Here is a 6,000-nt window from a genome sequence, read left to right on the forward strand (position 1 = left end):
GCTGTAGTCTAAGAAATCAAAATTTTGTTTTTGTTTTTCATTTTGAATTTCTTTTATAACACTAAGTCCTGCTCTTTTGCTATCAAGGTCAACATGAATTCCAATAAGCAAAATAAGCTTATGCTTGGGAGAAAACATTCATTACAAATTTATTTATATTTTTCACATTTATAAAGTTTATTTATGTTCACACAAACTATTTCCTGTTAAAGTATTTTTTACATAAAAAAAGGATGTATAGAGCACTGCCTCTGGAGACAGAAGGACCTGAATTCAAATCTGGTCTCAGATACTTAATAATTACCTAGCTGTGTGAACTTGGACACGTCACTTAACCCTACTGCCTTTCTTGAAAATAAAAAGGAAATAGTCAAGCTATAAAATATGTAATCAAGGAGCTTTTTACTTTAATCTCCACTGTTAAACAAAACAGTTTCTATAATGGAAAATTATCATCTAGGAAAGGCACTAGAAATAGAGTCAAGCACCTGAATCTGAACCCCAGCTCTCCCATTTACTATTCTTGTGAGCCTCAGCAGTCTCATCTTTAAGAAAGAAAGAAAAACATGAATGATGGTTTCTGAGCAATCTTCCAGCTCCTTACTTAGGATCCTAATGTAGTGTTTTCAGGGATGTTATTGCCACCCTCCTCTTTTAAAACTGACAACCCGGACCTGACAAAAAGATGAGGAAAATGTGCCACCTTCATCACTTCACTCTCCTGCTCTGATGAGGAGAAAGAATATTGCCTACAATGATCAACTAAGATTGATAAGCTCTTCTCAGCAATACAATGATTCCAAAAGAGTCATCATGGAAAATGTTATTTAAAAAAAGGAAAAAAATTAAAAAGGAAAAAAAGTCTTTAAAATAGGGAAAGAAATGGGGTCTGTGGATCGCCTCCTGTGAATTGCCCATCTCCTCCGGGAGGTGATGCCTTGACAAGCACATGAACTGGATTTGAGGGAGGGGACTGTGCTAGGTCCCCAGCCTCCCTTTCTCCTCGTGAGCATCCGGGTCCAGTGGCCAGATAGGGGTCAGGACGACTGGAGATGGTTCTGGATGCCAGGCGATCAGGGTGAAGGGACTTGTCCAAGGTCACCCAGCCAGTGATTCAAACTGACTCCAAGCTCCCCCCCCCCCCCCCGCGCCATCCAGATGCCCTTCCCTGTGCAAACCCAAGCTTTTCATTTTCTGCATTTACCTTCCGAGGGGGCCCAGAGTTCAGCAGATGGCACAAGCCGGGAGGTGGCCCCCAGGTCGCTTCCAAGTGTAACGCGGGACCCGATGCTCTTGGCTCCCACCAGTGAGGAGGAGGAGGAAGGGGAGGAGGAGGAGGAGGAAGAGGGGGGAGGAGGAGGAGGAGGAGGAGGAAGAGGGGGGAGGAGGAGGAGGGGGAGGAGGAAGGGGGGAGGGGGAGGAGGAGGAAGAGGGGGAGGAGGAAGGGGGGAGGGGAGGAGGAGGAGGGGGAGGAGGAAGGGGGAGGGGGAGGAGGAGGAAGAGCAAGGGGGAGGGGGAGGAGGAGGAAGGGGGAGGGGAGGAGGAAGAGGAGGAGAGGGGAGGAGGAGGGGGAGGAGGGGGAGGAGGGGGAGGAGGAGGGGGAGGAGCGGGAGGAGAAAGGGGGGAGGGAGAGGAGGAGGAAGAGAAGGGGGGAGGGGGAGGAGGAAGAGGAGGAGGAGGGGGAGGAGGAGGAGGAGGAAGAGGAGGGGAGGAGGAGGAGGAGGATGGGGGAGGAGGAGGAGGAAGGGGGAGGAGGAGGAGGGGGAGGAGGGGGGAGGAGGAGGAGGAAGAGGAGGGAGGAGGAGGAGGATGGGGAGGAGGAGGAGGGGGAGGAGGAGGAGGAGGAGGGGGCGCTCAAGCAGAACCCAAGTCCCTTCCCTTCCAGGGCTCCGGGGAGTCGGGGGGCGGGGCCCGCTTCTGGAGGTTTGGGGGCGCGCCCCGGGCCTCGGGGCTCCTGGCTCTGCCAGGGGGCGGGGCGCGGGCTCGGAAGCCCGGGCTGCCCCTGCCCAGGTGAGGGGCGGGGCGGCGAGGCGCGGCCACCGCCCCCCGGCCCGCCCCCGGCCCGCCCCGCGGCGGCTCTACCTGCCCCCGGGCCCCCCGGGACGCGCCGCCGCAGGAGCGGGCGGGCAGCGGGCAGCGGGCAGCGGGCACCTGGCGAGCGCCGCGGCCCCTCGGCCCGGCTGGGCACTGGCCGGCGGGAGCCGCCCCCAACATGGCCTCGGGCGCCGGAGCCCAGGTGAGCCGCGACCTGTTGCTGCTCGGGGGGCGGGGGGCGCCCCGAGCCTCCGGGGAGCGGGGGGGCTGCAGGCTGGGCGGCCCGGGATGCCACCCCCCGCTATTTGACCGGGCAGAACCGTCCGGTCTCCAGCCGCTAAATGGGGGGCCCAAGGGGGATTCGAACCCAGACCCTCCGCTGCCCGAGCCCCTCTGGGAAAGCGGCCCTGCCCCCCACTCCCTCCCGGGGTTCCGAGAAGAGAAGGCTGGCTGGGCCAGGGCGCACTGGGGTCCTTCCCCCCCCGCCACCCCCCTTTGCCCCCCAGGGGCCAGCTTCCGCCCGGGGCCCGGCCCTCTGGCCCCCCAAAGCTGATGGGGGGCGGGGGGCAGATCTCCGGGCTTGGGGAGTTCACCTGGACGCTTCGGGGAAGTGAGGGGCGCTTTCTGCTGCTCCCTGGAGGAGGCAGCCGCAGTCCTGTCTGTGTGTGCATGTAGCCGTGTAGCCATGTATCCGTGTATGTATGTGTCCGTGCATCTATGTAGCCATGTAGCCGTGCATGTCTGTATCCGTGTAGCCATGTCTGTCTGTACTGGCTGGCTGGCTGTCTACAACGTGTAAGGGCAGTTTTCAGTAGAGATCTGAGTTTGCGCCCCCCTCCCCTCCCTCCCCATGTACACTCATGTCAGAGACTGCCAGCATTGTTTGGAGGTGCCAGGAACCCGGGGCCCCGCAACTTTGCAGTTTGGAGGCCGAGTGCACGGTGCTCATGTTGGCCCTTCTGGAAGGACCCTCTTCTGGCCCCCGGGGAAGATGGAAGAATGAGCTTTGGCATTTAAAATTTAGCAGAGACTGGGCTTTCCCGGCCAGCCGGCTGCTTCGTATACACTGTTACCTGGCTTTTCTTGTTGAGACTTTGACCTGTGCTGACCGACTCTAAGAGAACTGATGTCGGGGCGGCTAGGTGGCTTTGACCTGTGCTGACCGACTCTTAAGAGAACTGATGTCGGGGCGGCTAGGTGGCTTTGACCTGTGCTGACCGACTCTAAGAGAACTGATGTCGGGGCGGCTAGGTGGCCCAGTGGATAGAGCACCGGCCCTAGTCAGGAGGAGCTAGTTCAAATATGACCTCTGACACTTCATAATTGCCTGGCTATATGACCTTAGGCAAGTCACTTAGCTCCATGGCCTTGCAAAAACCAAAAAAAAAAAAAAACCCCAAAAATAAAAAAAAAAGAATGAGAGAGAACTGATTCTTTTTCTCTTCAAAGGGATAGAGAAATATAAACAAATTAGAATGAGAGGAGAGCAAATAGATTGGACAGAGGCAGTTTCCTGATGAGATGTGAAGAGAGAGCAGGGTGAAAGAAGGAGGAGGAAGAGGAATGTGTGTTAGTGGGCTTTAGACCCTTGGTTGGTACTCACTTTCTCACTTTTAGAGTCACAGGGAGGCAGCTAGGTGACCCTGGGGTCAGGAGTGACCTAAATTCAAATCCAGCCTCAGACACTTCATAATTACCTAGCTGTGTGACCTTGGGCAAGTCACTCTTCACCCCATTGTCCTCAATAAAATAAAATAAAATAGAATAGAGTTTGGCAACAGGGCAAACTGAACTGCTTTTGGGGTTGCAGACTGGATGGTGATGGGGAGATCTCCCTGGGGAAGGTCTTCAGGACTGTGGCTGCTGGGCTGGGCTGGCCTGGGAAGAGATGGCTGCTGGCTTTCAATTTTAACTAATTCCTTTAAACTAGAGCCTTAGCTTAAGTTCTTTCAGTAAAGGTAAATGATGTCAGCCGCCTCTGCCCCACCTAGCTATGACCCTGTCTCTAAGGAAGCTCATATTCAGAATGGAAACACAATAAGGGGAGCCAAAGAAAAGGAAAAAAAAGGAAGTAAAAAAAATCAGGATCTGGAGACAGCGTGAACATCGCCAACCAATCCTCGTATGTATGTGCGTGTCTTTCCTGGTTGCAAAGACTGATCACACTTCTGTTTGTTGAAAGTTGGCGAGAAACTGTCTCTTGGCTCTCTTTTGTGGAGATTCTTGTTTTCAGGGCCACAGAGAACAATGGAGAAAGTCTTCTGTTGGCTAGAATAGGAGCAAGTTTCAAAGCACCAGAGTATGTCGACACGCTCATTTATCACATTTAATTGGTCTGAAGCGAATTCGGGGTCTTCCAGATGTCTGTGTTACTGGGGGGGAACATGCAGACCACACATAAGGAGAGGTGCTTTTCTGAGCAATAAGGCCCATGGGATGTGCTTGAAAGAACTGCCAACCCCAGATATCTTTGGTAAGGTATCTTAAGAATAAGGAGACCACCAAGCCTGGTGGTAGCATGGTTCAGGGGACAGTCAGAGGACACTGGTTTAAATTCACCTCTGCTCTTTCCTTTGGGTGACCTTGGGTAAATCACTATTTCTCTGAACCACACTTTCTTTCTTTCGAATGAGGAGCTGGACTAGATGATCTCTGAGGTCCTTTCTAATGAGACACCTGGAATTCTATTTTAGCCTAGCTGTCGCTTTTTACTGATGAAGCAACTGAGGCCCATAGAAAGGAAGTAACATGTCTCCTTGTCAAAAGGCTGGCAAATACCACCTAGCAAAGCAGTCACTAGGACAGAGGAACCAGGATTCTCTCCCAGGGGACACACAGTTGGAGGGTGCTGACACCACTAACAATTCCTTCAGCAGAGGAGAAACAACTGAGCGTCGCACCTAGTTAGCAAGATTAATTAGTTAAAATAGAAGGCTACCAGATGGAAACTTCCTCCTGGTGAGCTCTTCTTTTGGCCTGGCCCTGCCCTGTCCTTTACTCCTCTCCTGTCTTGTGGCCTCCAAGGACTTCTGTCTTCCCATACAAGATTATATCCTAAGGTTCCTCCTTATATTCCAGCTGTTGTCCTGGGGCATCTTTCTCCACCCCTTACATGATTTAGAAAGAAAAAATTTACAGGAGGGCACATTTTTATGTTGATTGCATGGGAAGCATTTCCCAGATCTCCAAATTATGAGCCATAGTCTTCGAGGCAAGATTTGAACTCCCAACCTGTGATTCACAATTGAATAGTCTATCCTGTCCACCATGCTTTCATCTGCATTTCATCTTCTACCCAGGGCAGGATAGATATGGGGATTGCCTTTCTATGTCTATCTTGTTTTTTCTTTAGAAGATTTCTATCCATTCCTTTGGCAAGGCAGAAAATAAATATTTGTTTCATAAATGTGCATACCAATGTATTATGACAAGGACTCCTGAGTAACATTAGGGAGAGGTGGAGGGTGCATTTCAGAATCCTCGGAAACATGCTCAGAAGACATCTCGGAACACTTGCCTTTGTCAGACAGTTTCCTAGTGTTTCTCCTTTACTTTTTTTGATATCGCAGCAGTTCTGCAAGGGAACCTGCTGGGCTGACTTATGGAAAATTGAAAGGAAAGCCATTTATTCCCAGGCACGGTGTTTGCTTATTTAATAGCTCAATACAGTTTAATTCTGGTATCCTTTTCCAAGTGCCTACTATGTTCAGAATCCCAAGATACAGGGATGAAAGCAAAGTAATTTTTATCCTTAAGGAGCTAACATTCAGCTAGAGATAGGGACCTGGATGTAACATGTAAACAGATAAATTCAAAGTCATTTTTGGATTTTTTGTTTGCAAGGTGATGGGGTTAAGTGACTTGCCCAAGGTCACACAATTAGGCCAATATTAAATGTCTGAGGCTGGATTTGAACTTGGGAGAATGGCTCCCCATTAATAATTGGATGATCAAACTAGAAATCTT

This window comes from Macrotis lagotis, chromosome 4, assembly GCF_037893015.1.
Source record: "Macrotis lagotis isolate mMagLag1 chromosome 4, bilby.v1.9.chrom.fasta, whole genome shotgun sequence".
Lineage (NCBI taxonomy): Eukaryota > Metazoa > Chordata > Mammalia > Peramelemorphia > Peramelidae > Macrotis > Macrotis lagotis.